Source organism: Ammospiza caudacuta, chromosome 20, assembly GCF_027887145.1.
Source record: "Ammospiza caudacuta isolate bAmmCau1 chromosome 20, bAmmCau1.pri, whole genome shotgun sequence".
Classification (NCBI taxonomy): Eukaryota; Metazoa; Chordata; class Aves; order Passeriformes; family Passerellidae; genus Ammospiza; species Ammospiza caudacuta.
In genome coordinates this window covers 1,648,069-1,655,453 of record NC_080612.1, presented here as the reverse complement: position 1 = coordinate 1,655,453, position 7,385 = coordinate 1,648,069, and positions in this window count along the sequence as shown.

Sequence of the window (7,385 nt, the reverse complement as noted above, 5' to 3'; positions counted from 1 at the left end):
CTTGCCAATGCATTTGGGGGCATCCCGAGGTCCACATACAGCATGTGTGAATGGTGGGCCTGCCACTATTTGTGTCCAGGCAAAACAAAGTTGTGTCCCATCAGGGATTTGGAAATTCCTATAAAATAATTGCTGATTATTAGGGATGACACAAAGTGGACAAGGAATGAGGCAGTAGTACAGAGCAGGGTCAAGCTGTCTCCAGTAAAATCACATGGACAGAAGTATGGACAATCCCAAAGTTATAGATGTGCCAATGCTCAGAAAGCAGCAAAGTCTTGGGGCAAGTGATGTCATTCATTTCAATGTGAATTATGACAGAGCGTTAGGAGGAAATTCCTCCCTGTGAGGGTGGGCAGGCCCTGGCACAGGGTGCCCAGAGCAGCTGGGGCTGCCCCTGGATCCCTGGCAGTGCCCAAGGCCAGGCTGGACAGTGGGAGGTGTCCCTGCCATGGCAGGGGGCAGAATGGGAGGAACATTAGGGTCCCTTCCAACAGAAACCATTCCATGATTCCATGATATGCAGGAGGGAAAAGGACTGTACTTCAGTGGACCAAGGTTGTAGAGATAATTTAATCCTTTGAACATTGGTGACGCTGATAACAAAAGACAATGCTGAATTTTCTTGCCATCAATCAGCCTTTTAAACCTCCTAGGATTAGGGAGCCAATCCTTCCTACTGTTCAAATATTTTCACAGCTCCTATTAACCAAAATAAATAAAAGAAAAGCATATATGATAAAGGAAACTGCTACCAAAAATATGTTGTTGTAAATCTGTCAGGGGGAAAAAAGAAAAAAAAAGGAATACGATGGCCAGATTTTCAGAAACTGGAAATGCAAAGTCAATATTTCTCCCCTAAAGAGAAGTCTGAATCCAAAGCAGGTGGCCCCCAGTACCAGAGGGACTGTGGTCACTCTACTAGGTGCTCCACCTTATCTATCCAGCTTTCCTTGCAAAACGTGCATAGGCAGAAGTCGAGGTACCTGCTGGGTGGCTTTGCTACTTTTTTTGTGTTTGTGACAAGTATCTTTTCCATAGTGACTCCTAAGGAACCTTCCCTGTCTGCCTACCCAGGCAGTCCCAGTGGCACCACCAGAGCTGGGACCCGTGCAGAGCCAGGTGAGAGACACAGGGACACGCCTGGAGCTGATGGCTGCAGACCTTCCTTGCTTGGACTGGGGGAGTTTAAAGGCCTGGGCTTCCTTTGTTTGGATCCCTGCTCAGAGGCACCTACTCAAGCTGTTATTCTGTTGTTACACCACGATTAAATCATCTTGAGCATCCAGGCATTAGTGACTCTGCTGTGGGGAACTGGAGCTGAGCTGGTGAGGGGTGTGGGGAGCCTGGCAGGGTCACTGGTGCCACTGCTGGGAAGGGCCCTCAGTCCCAGCTCAGGGGGTGCCAGTGAGACTGCCAGGCTGAAGGCAAGGAATGGCCAGGCCAGACAAGGAATCTTCCTTTACATCACACTGCCCTTGGCCAGGAGCACTGTCCGCCCTGGAGGACACAGGCCCTGGAGGGCAGGCAGCCCGTGCTGCTCCCCTGGCCCCAGCGCCCTGTGAGGCAAAGGCCGCACTCACATCCCGTCCATTGCTGGGCCCAAGGGCAGCTCCCAAGGTGAGCACTCCCCTGTCACCTCCAGCTGGGGTTTGGGGTGCTCCAGTGCAATCTTTGGAGCCTCCAGAAAAGCCAGGGTGTCCTGCTCACCAAGACCAATGTACATTCAGCAGTTTACAAGACATCAGGTAACCAGGGTAATAATTACCCATTACTTATTTGACCAACAAGCAGATCTCCTCTATCTTGAGAAGATGCAGGTTTCTTTTCTCTCAGGCTCTTGGTATTGCTAGCATTATTTCTTGGTCCTGTTCAGGATGCAGATCTTCACCCCAGAGCTATGTAAACCATTGGTGGTGTTTGCTAAAAAAGTAGCTGTAGGAACAAATGTTCCTTAAACTCCAGCAACACAAACAAAAGAAAGAGCTTATTACTGCATTCCTAACTCCCATCCCAAGAGCAAAAGGCAACGTCCTACCCTTCCTCATTTGACACCTCTGATATTCTTGCAAGCTCCTTCAGCTTTCTTTTCATAGAAATCATAGAATCACAGAATCCCAAACTGGTTTGAGATGGAAGGAACCTTAAAGGTCATCTCATTCCACCCCATCCCATGCACAGGTATACTTCCTACTAGACCAGATTGCTCCAAGCCCCATTTGACCTGGCCTTAGGTGACAGAGACACATTTAAATCCCAGGTGGGAACCATGAGGCCTCAAGTTTAATAATGATTAAGGACTTAAATTGGGTACAACTTCAGACGCACAAAGTTTCCTCTTCACCCACCAATGGTGTATTTTTCCTTTATTTCAAACCATGGATTTATTTACAAACTGAGAGCCAATAGCCTGTACAAGCCAATCTGTCCTTGTCCAGGGCACAGGTTTACATAACTGTATCCAGTGCATCTTCTGCTTCAATAGATGAAGGGCAGTGCTTATAAAGGGATGTAGTGAGCAGGATAACACAGATAAAAGTGAGAAGTAATAGGTTACAGCGCAGAAATTGTAGGGCAACTAGAGGAGAAAAACTTCCCAGCAGCATAGTGGTGATGTTTAATAAAACCAGATTGTCCAGCTTTAAAAATAGAAAGGCTGCAACTCCAAGAGGGAACTTTAACTTTTTATGGATAAGTGACAGCAGCAACCAGGGATGTTCAAGAGGTGGCACCACAGAGGTGTTCAGGGGTGTCTCCAGCTGTGGGACGCCCAGGGGTGACATTATCACCTCTTCTGGAAGCTCTCCTTTAAAGACTCAACACCCAAGGCTATGAAGCCTCCTTGGTGCATCTCCCCACCTGCCATGGAGATACTTCATGGCCCTGGGAGGTGCTCCAGGTGAGCCCAAGAGTCTGGGGAGACACCAGTGAGGACAGGGAGGGACTCCTTCCAGACCTCCCTCGAGCAGGAGGCGCAGTGCCCAGGGCTGGAAAGCCTTGGAGAGGCATCTGTGACTTTGCAGAGCAGTGGTAGGACCCACCACACAGACACCAAAACAAGCTACAGCACATCCATGCACAGAAAATGCTCATCTTGCAAGGCCTAAAGGGGATCCCAGTCCTGAGCAGCAGCTAGAACACTTCTTCCATAAGAACAACAATCCTTCCCCAGGGGCTGAAGCTTTGTTTCCCTTCCCGTGGACCAAACTCCCCGAATAAAACCTTCAGCTCCCCCTCAGGAACCAAACTTCTTCCTGCCCCATCCTTTAGCAAACCTTTCTTCCGTCCCTTCCCCTTCTCTTCCAGACTGTGATGCCATGCTCAGGCAGGAAGGTGGGAGATGGCTCCTCTGGAGATGGGGCTGGCAGGAGTAAAGACAGAATGCAAGAGAATGGTTTCTCCATTTTCCATGGATCTTCCTGCTCTGGAATCAGTTCCTACCTTATCTGGAAATATGGGAACAGCAGAAGCAGCTGTCAGGCCCCTGGAAAGCCTGGAGAACACCCTAGGAGAACACATGGCTTCAAACACTCCAGAGGTTTAGCAAGAGAGTGGAAGAGCCTTTAGGTCCCGCTGCAGTTTTCATTGTGCCCCACAGCTGGGAAATATGGGAGTCATCCACAGCCATGGATGATTTTTCCTGGACTGCAGCTTAAATTCTTAAGAGGCTGAATATGTGAATAGAAGCAAAAAAGGATCACAGATTTTGTGGCTTGATTCAACGTTTAACCCTGTGAGGGAATGTCTGTATGGAGAGAGCTTGCAGGGGTTCCTTGGCATTCCAAGGCTCCTCTGGATCATCCTATACCCACACATTGCAACCAGTGACACACCAGTTCATGGTGAGAGCAGTGTCTTTAACATTGCATCAAGGGATGGGAGGGAACAGTGAATCAAGGAATCACAAAATCATTTAGATTGGAAAAGCCCTTTGAGACAATCGAATCCAACCATTCCTCCAGCACTGGCAAGGCCACCACTAACCCATTCCCCAAGAAACTTTTTGAGCAATTCCAGGGATGGTGATTCCACCACTGCACTGGGCAACTGGTTCTAGTGCCCGACCATCCTTTCAGTGAAGGAATGTTTGTTAATATCAACCTAAACCTGCCCTGGCATAGCTTGAGGCCATTGCCTGTCCTCAGGAATGGTGAGAGCTGTGTGCTGTGTCCAGCAAAGTTGATACTCAGGCAGGGCTGTCACTGTTTTCTGAAACTTGGAAGATTAAAGGGTGAAAATGAGAGTCTGAACGTTTCCTTGATTTAGAAGCTCTGCCTCATGACACACCCTGTGGTTTTCTCTATTGCATAATACAGCAAAGTGCCATTTGTTACAAGAGAAGAGCTGTCAGCTCTCTGTTGAACTCAGACTTTTCTGTAAACACATCCTGTTCTTTTAACCAGGCAAGATTGTTTTGTCTGTAAATATGACAAGAATTGTAGTTGAAAATAGCTGTTCACTGCCAACGACACAAGATTAGATAAAGAAAAAAGTCAATAAGATGAAAGACTCAGAGGAATATTGGGGCAATTCCGACCAGTGCAACCAAAGTGTGAGTCCAGCCAGGCTGCAAAAACAGTTGGGCACCATGGTGTCCTCCAGTCTCTTCCAGATGCTTCTGTTGGAGCTCTTCAGACCACACCTTTCAGCCTCCTTAACCCCCTCAGACCTCTTTTCTTCAGGTCCAGTCTCCTTCAACCTCCTCTGACAGGGTGCCACTGCTCTCCAGGACCCTGTGCTCCCACTTTGGTCATCTCCAGGTCCTTCCACTGTGGTCTGGACCCTCCCATCCTTTTGATATCATGGTGGACCACTCCAGACCCAATTTTGGGATCTGGTAATGTGCAAGTCCCTGCTGATAAATCCCCATGTGAGGGGCACGGAGAGCCAGTGACACAGGGAAGCTCTTGTACAGCTCTTAGACATAACTCCAGGAACCCAGGGAGGGCTTTGGATGTCTCAGGATGAGTCCCCAAAGGCAGCTCCCACCCAAACCAAGGACAGTGCTTCTAGGACTACCCTCCAAATTGGATTTATGCTCCAAAGGAGAGGCCAAGTTGCTACCAAACCTTGCTCAGCAAGCATTTCCTCTTGACAGCCCACTTTTCCTCCTTTCTCCAAATCCCCTGTTCCAAAAGCCCAAATGCAGGCAGAAACCTGGTGAGAACCACACAAGCCTGGAACATCTCCTCCCAGCTGCAGGACAGAACCTGCCAGGTCCATGGCTCAGGCTGCCTCCAAGAGCCACGTCTGCACATGTTGTCACAGAGGCAAAAAAGGGACATTGAGGGAAGAGGGGATGGAGATGGCTGGGATATTTCCAGGCTAGAAAAGGAGATTGGGAACAGTTGTCCTGGGACAAGTTTCCTGTTGGATACAAGGAGATAAGACAGGACACAGACCTCCCACCATGTCCATCCCCCATGCCATCTCCCCTGAGGCTGTGTCCAGTGCCCAGCTCCCGTTCCCAGCACTGCTGGGGTGCTCTGTGCAGGGCAGGTGGCAGCATGATCAGCAGTCCCTGGGCTGGATGTGAAGCAGGGATAGCAGCATCCATGTCCAGGATGGGAGCAGGTCCTGCTGTGCCCCTGGGCAGGGTTACAGCCAGGGCCTCTGCAGACACAGCCTGGGCAAGCTGCTGTGATGGCCAAGTGGTGAAGGCTTAAAATGGGCTTGAAATCCTCTGGGGTTTCCCCACATGGGTTCAAGTCCTGCTCACAGAAGGAGTTTTACTGTCAGTCCCTGTCCCCCTGGCCCCGGGAGGGACAGACAGACACAGGGCAGTCACACTCCCTCGAGAGGACCCTGTGTTCCCATCCTGCCTCTGGCCCTGATATCCAGGGACTCTTTACCTTTAGGAGGTGGTCAGGAGGGTGTTCAGAGGAGCAGCCCTGCAGCTCTTCTTATCACAGGAAGAAATCCTGCAATAGCATGTCCCAGACAGCCTTGTCACCCTGCTCCCAACAGCTGTGTGATACTGTTTCCTGTGGATGTGTCACCCTGCTTTGTACCTGCTGTCACCCTGCTCCCTACAGAGGTGTCACCTTGCTTTCTGTGTCCCCTGCCTTCTGCCACCCTTTGCCCAGCTCCCTGCAGCTGTGTCCCCCTGCTCCCAAAAGCCCATCACCCTGCTCCCTACAGCCATCCCTCTGCAGTGACAGACCGAACTTTGTTAGAGCCCTGGGATTTATTGTGGCACTGATAGCCAGAGACTAATGCCTCAAATGTTTTAAAGAGATAAGGGCAAAGGCTGATAAGAAGCAGATCCTGGAGGAGCAGGGTAATGTTGTTTATCATGCCAATTCTCTCCCTTCCAACGATTCCTGACTGGCACAACAAAGCATTTGGGAGATTTGGGAGATTTGTGGCCGAGCCGTGGCCATGGCATTAGAAGGGGACATAAACCACCCCAGTGCCCAGTATTGCATCAGACAGTGTAAAACCCCTCCCCGGGTCGGCATGGGGGCATTGGCTGTGAGCCCCCACATCCCTGTCACACCCTGCTCCCTACACCCCACCACAGGGGCATTGCCCCACTGGCAGCTGCTGCCTGATGGTGCTGCGAGGACAGGAGGCTGCTGCCACCCCCAAAATCCATGCCACCCTGACCCAGCCCCACACACTGGGAGCTTTTGAACCCTGAACTGAGCTCCAGGAGCTGTTCCAGGACAGCACAGCCACCCAGGAAAAGACTGGCACCTGTGGTGGCTGCAGGAATCCCTTCCCTGGCTGGGAATTGAACCCAGGCAGCAGCAGCGAGAGTGCCAAACCCTGACCACGGGACCACCAGGGTCACTCCTTGGTGACCACCAGGGACGAGTGGCCAGCACTAGGATGACCTGCTGCTGGCATCAACCAAGCCGTGAAGGGACAGGGACACTTGCTCCCCGCAGTTAAGGGAGAGGACCAGAGAGGATGGATGTCACAGCCTTTCTGGGGGAATTGGCAGGGATGCCTGTGGCTTTGGGAAGCCCCTCTGTGCAGGGGTTCCCCACCTCTGTAGGCCAGGGAAGCAGGAGATAGTAGTGCCATGACTGACCACCACTGAAGGCAGGTTTGGGGAAGGCAGTGACAGCAAATGGTTCAGAAAAAAGTGTAGCATACTTTGGAGGTTCACCAGGGAGGTTTTCCTGCTGCTACTGAATCATTGCCCCCTGTGCACTGCCAGGCTCGTGTGACACACACCACTCTGGGCACAGTGTCATGGACACAACAATACTGACCCCCAGTGCACAGCCCGAGCTTCCCAGAGTCACCTGGGAGAGCAGCAGTGCAGGGACAGGCTGAGTGTCAGCACGGCCTTTCCTGGGCAAGGGAAACTGATCTGAGCCCTGGTGCTGGGCAGGGAGTGTGTCTGGAGCCACATTCCTGCCAGTTTTACAGTA